General features: G+C 35.3%; 1 pseudogene; it reads right to left on the reverse strand.

The window, feature by feature from the left end:
- Positions 1–2403: 2403 nt before the first annotated feature.
- LOC115961690 lies at positions 2404–4773 on the reverse strand (annotated as a pseudogene).
- Between the last annotated feature and the right edge of the window lie 3092 nt (positions 4774–7865).

Here is a 7865-nt window from a genome sequence, read left to right on the forward strand (position 1 = left end):
ATGCCCATTGGGTCTGCTGGTGGAGGATGTGAAAGTTTACTTGAACCATTTTCAAAGAGTGTTGTATTCTCATGTAAAGAGAAACGACAATAGTGTAGCTCATAGTTTGGCGAAACATGCTATAAGCATACTAGATTTACAAGTATAGGTAGAAGATGTTCCTTCTCATATTGTTTTGTTTTAAATTCGGATGTAACTCATTTACATTAATAAAAGTACTTAAATTCTTTCTCAAAAAAAAAAAAAAAAAAAAAAAAACTTTGCTACTTGTGTAAGCCGTTTGTCACCTAAACATTGACGTTAGTGAGTTAACGATAGAGACCAAATTGATTGCATGTTGAAAATAACAGAGACTAATTGACCGCTACCAAATGTATGGACCAAATTGATAGCGACTCCAAAATGTAGGGACCAAAATGGTGTTTTCGCCTAAGTTTTAATTGTGTTAACAGCTTCGACTTTGATGCCTCGTTCTTCCATTAAGTCCTGGGAATTTTTGCTGCTATGGGATGTGGTGTTGTGTGCTAATGGGATGGATGTGGGTATTGGAATTCTTATTTTGGAATCACGGTGAAGAATTGCTGCAACTTGCAATTGCAGCGCAAATGGGAGGTTGGTTTTTAAATAAGCAGCATAGCATGATTTGTGGCCTGGTACAAGCTCTTGAGATTTGCTAAGGAAATGAGTTTTAGCTTAATTGCACTTAGTATGACATCTTCTGATCTTCATCACATTTACAGTATTTAATGAACAAGAGATGACATGCCGATTTTTAACCACACAGGACATATACAGGAGTGCCTCTTTTGTATAAATACTACTATTTAATTATAAAATTTCTAATTTTTTTACAAAAATTATAGCCAAACAAAGAAATTTGTAAATGTTTCTTTCTGAGGTCGCTTGATATATAATACATGACATTTTACTTCATGAATTTTGACCTCATATATATGGAATAGGATCAAATTACACACAATGTAACCCTTTGATACTTTTATACCATTGAATAACCTTTAGCTGGATTAATATTCTAGGAATTCCATAATTGGATTAAACATTCCTGCTCTTCTTAACATCCCACTAAGTTTCGTATTGAAGAAATGATATTTGTATTATTCGATCCATGAACTTGTGGGCTGAAAAAAAGAAACAAGTATTCTGTGTTGAGAAGAAAGAGGAATTACAAGCAGCTGCAGAACTAAGAGACAAGTTGCTGCTAAAGCTATAAGTCGTTTTACTTCCTATGTAATAAGATAGCTTATAAGCTACAGGTAGTGTTATTAGTGTGCACTTAAGTGATTCCCACGTGAAGCACGTGCCACTTATGTCAGTGGGCTAATCTGTTTTTATGTTAGATTACTGTTAGTTAGTTACAGTTGGTATATCATCCATGGGTTGATGTATATAAACTTATGGGCCGTTTGGGATTAGTTTATTTTGCTGAAACTGAAATTTTTTTGTTGAAAGTATTGTAAATAAAAGTAAAAATTAGCTGAAATAGCACAATGAGATTCATGAATAGTATTAAAAAGTACAGTGAGACCTATGAATAGTAGCAAAAATAAGCTGAATAGTAAAATAAGTTGGCAAAAATAATCTTTGCCTTAGTACCCGTTTGGATACTGATTATTAGCGTATGCGTCTGCGCTTTTTTTTTTTTTTTTTTTTTGAAGTATGTTTTTGTGGCTATGGTGGCTTTTCCAGTGGGTTTTGTGTATTGTCCACGGGACCTTCAAACCTCTTTTTCCAACAAAACTTTCATTAAAAATAGGTCTCATGGTACTATTCATATATTTAAAAATTATTTTGTTAAGTGTTTTCAGTTTTTAGTTTTCAGCAAAATAAATGGTATCCAAACACACCCTTAATGTTCATTTGGGATCCGTTTATTTTGCTGAAAGTACTATAGATAAAGGTAAAAGTTAATTGAAATAGTATAGTGGGACCCATGAATAGTATCCATAAATAGACTCATAAATAATAATAAAAATAAACTAAATAGTAAAATAAGTTGGCAAAAATAATCCATGCCAAATGTATACTTAATCACATCAATAATAATCATTATGCATTCTTCATCAATTAGTTTCTCTTTCAAATTCAATATTCTGAGTATACTTTAAATTAACAAAAATAAATAAAAAAATATCCATAAACCCGTGTTTTTATATTCTTTCGAAGTAGTTTCAACTTTCAAATTGCAATAAAGCAAATTAGAACCATGGTGACGCTAATAGGATTTTTGAGTTTAACTTAAGCTAGATATTAATCAGGCAGTATAAAGCTAAATGGACACACAAAAAAAGAGTACATTGCATGTGGCTAGCTAGTAACATATGGACTGCATTATGATATCACAGGAGAGCATAAGAATTTTCTTTAACTAAAAAAATTAACCACTTCATTAATCAGTCAAACGAATTATTGGTCATGGTGATTTTGGGTCCTAGCTACTTGGGTGCTGGGCTCAATTCACTTCCAAGGAACTGAGAAAGGATGTAGGACTAGGAGGAGCTGGTATCTCCACTGTCCCTTCCAACATCAGCACCACCTTCTTTATTGGAGGGCGAAGTGATGGCTCATCCTGGATGCACCAAAGTCCCACCCTAACCATTCTCTCCAACTTGTTCCTGTCCACCTCTTCATCCTTCGCCAGCTCATCCAACTCACCAGCCTGAAAACAATCATGGACCCAATTTGCAAGAACCACTTCATCCTCTGGAAGATCCATATCCACATGCCTTCGACCACATATGATCTCTAACAACATGATCCCAAAGCTGTAGACATCAGCTTTCTCTGTTATGGGCAAATTTCCATGCCACTCAGGTGCAACATACCCCCTTGTTCCTCTAATCCCAGTGTATGTCCTTGTTTGGTTAGGCATCAGCAGCTTGGCCAAACCAAAATCAGCAATTTTGGCACACTTGTGTTCATCCATTAGTATATTTTCAGGTTTGATGTCGCAGTGGATGATCTGGGTCTCACACTCTTCATGTAAATAGAGGATGCCTCGAGCTACATTCAAAGCTATTCTAGTTTTTTCCTCCCAAGTGGCTTTCTTTCAGATTTAAAGAGGAATTTTGCTAGTGAGCCATTGCTCATGTACTCATAGACCAAAAGCCATTTGTTTCCATCATGACAGTAACCAAACAACTTAACAAGATTTTTGTGATAAGTTCTCCCAATTGCTTTCATCTCATTTCGAAATTCTCTTTCACCTTCAGCCACCACATTTTCTAGTCTCTTGATGGCCACCACTCTCCTGCCATTTGGTATGACCCCTTTAAAAACTGTCCCTGAATTTCCTCTACCCAATTCATCCAAGAAACCATTAGTAGCCTTTTCAAGCTCCGCATATGTATATGATCGTAGAGTAACATCTTCAATCAACCCATCATTCTCAATATTTTTGTTTTTACATGCATGATATCTGTAAATGAGAATACTGGTAATTGCAAGAACAGTAAGGGCAATAACCGAAATTGTAACACTACCAAATAAGATAATTAGCAGATGTTTCTTTCTTTCCTTTTTGATTACTCTTACCTTGATTATTGTTGTCCCTCCTTGATCACCATCTTGTCTTCTCCCATATCTTAGAGGAAGCTTTTGTTTGCTGCATAGCTGGTCTTTAAATGATACAACTTCACAGTTGCAGTCCATCAAGCAGTCTTCTCTACAGTCAGCTTTGCTTGATGAGATATTTGAATACGGGTTGTCTTCCCATGCAATACCTTCGAATTCCTGAAGAGAAAATGTGACTCTATTTTTGCTGATGCAACCATCTGTGCTAAAATTTCTCTTGCAGCCCAAAATCTTCTGCTCCTGGTCAATGAAAACAAAACCAGGAGGACACGTACAAACTGGTTCCTGATCCATGAGAGTACAATATGAATTTGGACCACAGAGGCCTTTAGGATCACACTTATTGGTAGTTGATGGCCACTCACTAACCCAATCATCTCCTTGATTCGAGCTATGAGAATACAACCGTAATATTCCATCAACATCAATTGTCAAACGAATGAAAGCTTTATCAGAATTGTTACTAGTTACTAGGCCGTTTAAATTCCTGATATTGAAACCAGTAGCATTGAGCAGGTAAAGCTGGCCATTACTACCAAGATTTAGACTCACATTATCTCCAGCGGTGGTTGTTCCTGAGTCCCAGTAAGCATAATCCTCTGAATCTATAGGATTGTCTGTCGGGTATTGAACCAGGTTCCCATCAGTCTGCATTTTGAGTTTAAACTTTCCACTTGCATGGTTTGTCTCAGAGATGCTGGAGACGAGCACTTTTCCCGCCAAGAGACGTTGGCCTTGTAAAATGGTGTCTGTTGGAACTTCAAAAGTCTGCCACATGATTACTGAATCTGAATTGTAGAGTACAAAGTTTCCAGTATTGAGCATAGATGCCGAGGAAGCAGACTGAGGAGCATTTGCTAATGTTGTCTGTAAGCCTTGGTTCTGTTGCAAGATAAGTCTGCCATCTCTACTCAAAAGCAATTTGACATCTTCGCGAAGTGGTGGGTCGTCCCGGTTTGCTGTCCATATGACTGTTTTTGGCTGAATTGCTTCCATCCAGATGCCTAATGCAAAGCCATTGTCTTTCTTGTAGAAGCCAAAAGCAAACTGGCCAGAACTTGACAACCAATATGAATTGTTTTTTGGAGAGAGGGAAGAGCCCAAGCTAATATTGAGATTTCTTTCTTGAGCAATTGTAGTTGAGAATTGAGTAATTAGGAGGAAAAGAAATATTGCAACCATTTTATCTAAATCTATAGCTCTTGTATGTATTTTTTTTTCCCTTTTCTCTTCTTTGCTGCAGTCTTATTGCAAACTGTAAGTCATCTTGTAATTTTTCAAGGCTTCAATCCAAGGGTAAGTGACAGAAATTGCAGTCCATAGAGGTAGTCAATATTTTTGTTTCTAGTCTTACGGTCAGCCAATACGCTTTACAAGTAGAAATAACAATATTAGGTACAGAAGTCAATATTCCCACAGAAATAAGTATTTGAGCTTTTTTCCAAAGTCTTCAAAGAGATAAATTAGTTGACTTCCAAGAAGAATAGAAATGGTGATTATTGACCCACATTTCCCTGAACGCTTTTTTGGACCATTTGTTTCAATTTTCGTATAGTGCCGACAAAGATAGAGTAAATGGTCTTCATAATTTTTGGTCAAATTAAATTGATTTTAGGGTCTTCTACCTTGAAATTAGTATCTCTCTAAACTTAGATATTTATTTAACTGGATTGGACAGAAAATCTCATAACATAATTTAGAGCGAGATTTGTTTTAATAGAAGAATTTTCGATCCTGATCTTTGCCTTCATTTCGCATTTTCTCTCGTTGTGCTGGTGGCCAGCTGGTAGTTTTTTTACCATAACTTAGAATGTCATGTCGGTTCTCAACCCCCTAGCCCTGCTGTCACGTACACTTGCCAAACCCAAACTTTACGCTCCTTAACTATACTCCAATTCAACATACATCTCCATCAACAAGATTGTTTTCGATCCTATCAAGCAACCCAAAAGTAGGGCCAGTTCATTTTTAATTTGATGACTCTTGCAAAAAACACATGGATTTTTCAGAAGTTCCAATGGATTCTGTTCTGTTTTGTTTTGTTTTGGCTCTCTCAAGTCTCATCTTTTTTTTTTTTTTTGGTTGAATACATGCCTTGTTTAATTAATAAGATCATAGAGACCTTTTTCTAATTGTACTTTATTAGCTAAGGGGAAATTATAGTATACTCCTGGAGTAACATAAATTTGATTCCTCCAAGAGTAGCTAATAATTTTTCTTAGCTAAGAGCTTGGTAATTCAATTGGCACCTATCTCCAAGGTTCATAATTTTCATCTCTTAACTTTTATATTATCAACCAAAAAAAAAAAAAAAATCTTCCTTGATAAGTCATTTGAAATGTTAGTCATATATATAAAATCGATTTTATTACAAAAGTTTACAAACTAACATAATAATTAATGTCATTGGCGGCACCTAGCAAAATAATAAATAAATCATATTATATATAATATGTAAGGTTGAATTTAATCAACCATCTTGTTGGCTTTATTCCGTGCCAAATTTGCTTGTAATTCAGCATTTAGTAACCCTGTATTTAGGTGGGTTTTGTTGTAAGGGTAGTGAGTGAGATAGAGTGTTGATTGCTCAAGAGTGTGCAAGAAAACAGAGACTCGCGGCTTGATCTCGCGGGTGACTCGCGGCTGCAAGCCGCCAGATGCAGCACACATGCCAAGCATGTCAGAAGGTGAACAGTCATGCTAGCTGGAACACTACAGGATAAAACAGGACAACTGGCCATATGGTTATCTCGCGACTGGATCTCGCGACTCAGTCAAGTCGCGAGACCAAGCCGCGAGCCACCCCTGTTTTGAAAAAAAAAACTTGACCTTTCACATTCTCCTCTCATTTTAGTATAAATATCTCTTATACCCACAAATGAAAGAGAGCTTCCAGAGATAATTTTGAGAGAGAAACCCTAGAGTAAAATAAGATTGATTCACCTACAATCTATATATTAGAGTCTCTTCAAATTCCTCAACTCTCTTCCTCTCCATTGTCAAACCCTTGAGAGGTATTTTACCAAAACTTTGTTCTCACCATATTCATTACTGTGAGAGGGCTGTTTGGTGTTCTGGGAAGCAGTTAGGAAGGAACCAATCTACATTGGTTGATGCTATGGTCTAGTAGCGGAAACCGAGAAGTTAAAAAAGAAAAAGGTTCAACGCAACCTCGTTGGAGTAAGAAACTTGGAGGGCTTAGGTGCACTGGGTAGATTAGGCTTGGAGGGTCTATTGCTGTCCATGTATCTCAACTACATTTTCTAGTGGATTGTTTACCGCTTGGAGGGCGGCGGAGAGGTTTTACGCCGAGGGATTCAGTTTTCTCATCGATAACACATCGCGTGTTGTTTTTGTGTTTGCATCTTCCTTCCCTTTTATCTTTGCCTTTTATTATCTGCTGTGGGTTGTGATTTTAATTTGGCTTAGATAGTTTTCCAATTCTATATTATAGCTTTTGTTCATTTTCCGCACACTAGTTGTTTGACATAAAGCTTAAATTGGTTAATTTGTAAATTAGGGGTCTAAACGTTCAAGGGTGTTTTTACACTATTTGAACTTTCATAATAAAAGTTAGGCTTAGACACCGTTGTTGCGCCACGTGACTTCACCAAATTCTAGAAATTTTCCACGTGGCTTCACCAAATTGCGGAAATTTTAATAAATTTTTAGATTTTAAGAATAGATATATACATATTTTTTGGATAAATATGACAAATCAATAATAGTTGTGTCTATCTAAAATGTTATCAGTAAACTCTAAATTTAATAGAATAGAATTATCTAAGGATAGAATTTAAATACAAAAGAGAGATTAAAAAAATGCAAAAAACATTTCTTTAAAAAACGTAAAAGGAAAAAAAATTAGATCTAGCTAGGGATTTGTTAAACTAAAAATAATATAATAACATGAGAATAGAAGGAAAAGCAAATAGAAAAGTTGTGCACTATTAAGTAATTAAAAATTGAAATCAGAAAGAGACAAAACAATGAACAAAACGAAACAAAAAATAAAAGAAAATCAATTAACCTATTCTGTGGAGTGAAGGTATTGACGGAGGAATGAATATTAAAAAAATTGGTTAATAAAGGTTTAAAAAAAAAAATCTATATGTCTATATCATATCATATTATAAAATTAAAAAAAAAGTATTTGAGTTTCACCTAAACTACTTTTTTTTGTTCATATCATTTTCTTCACAACCTAAAATTCCCACTATATATACACAGTTTTTTGGTATTTCATTATTTCTACTACGTATTTTACAATTATT

This window comes from Quercus lobata, chromosome 2 (assembly GCF_001633185.2).
Source record: "Quercus lobata isolate SW786 chromosome 2, ValleyOak3.0 Primary Assembly, whole genome shotgun sequence".
Lineage (NCBI taxonomy): Eukaryota > Viridiplantae > Streptophyta > Magnoliopsida > Fagales > Fagaceae > Quercus > Quercus lobata.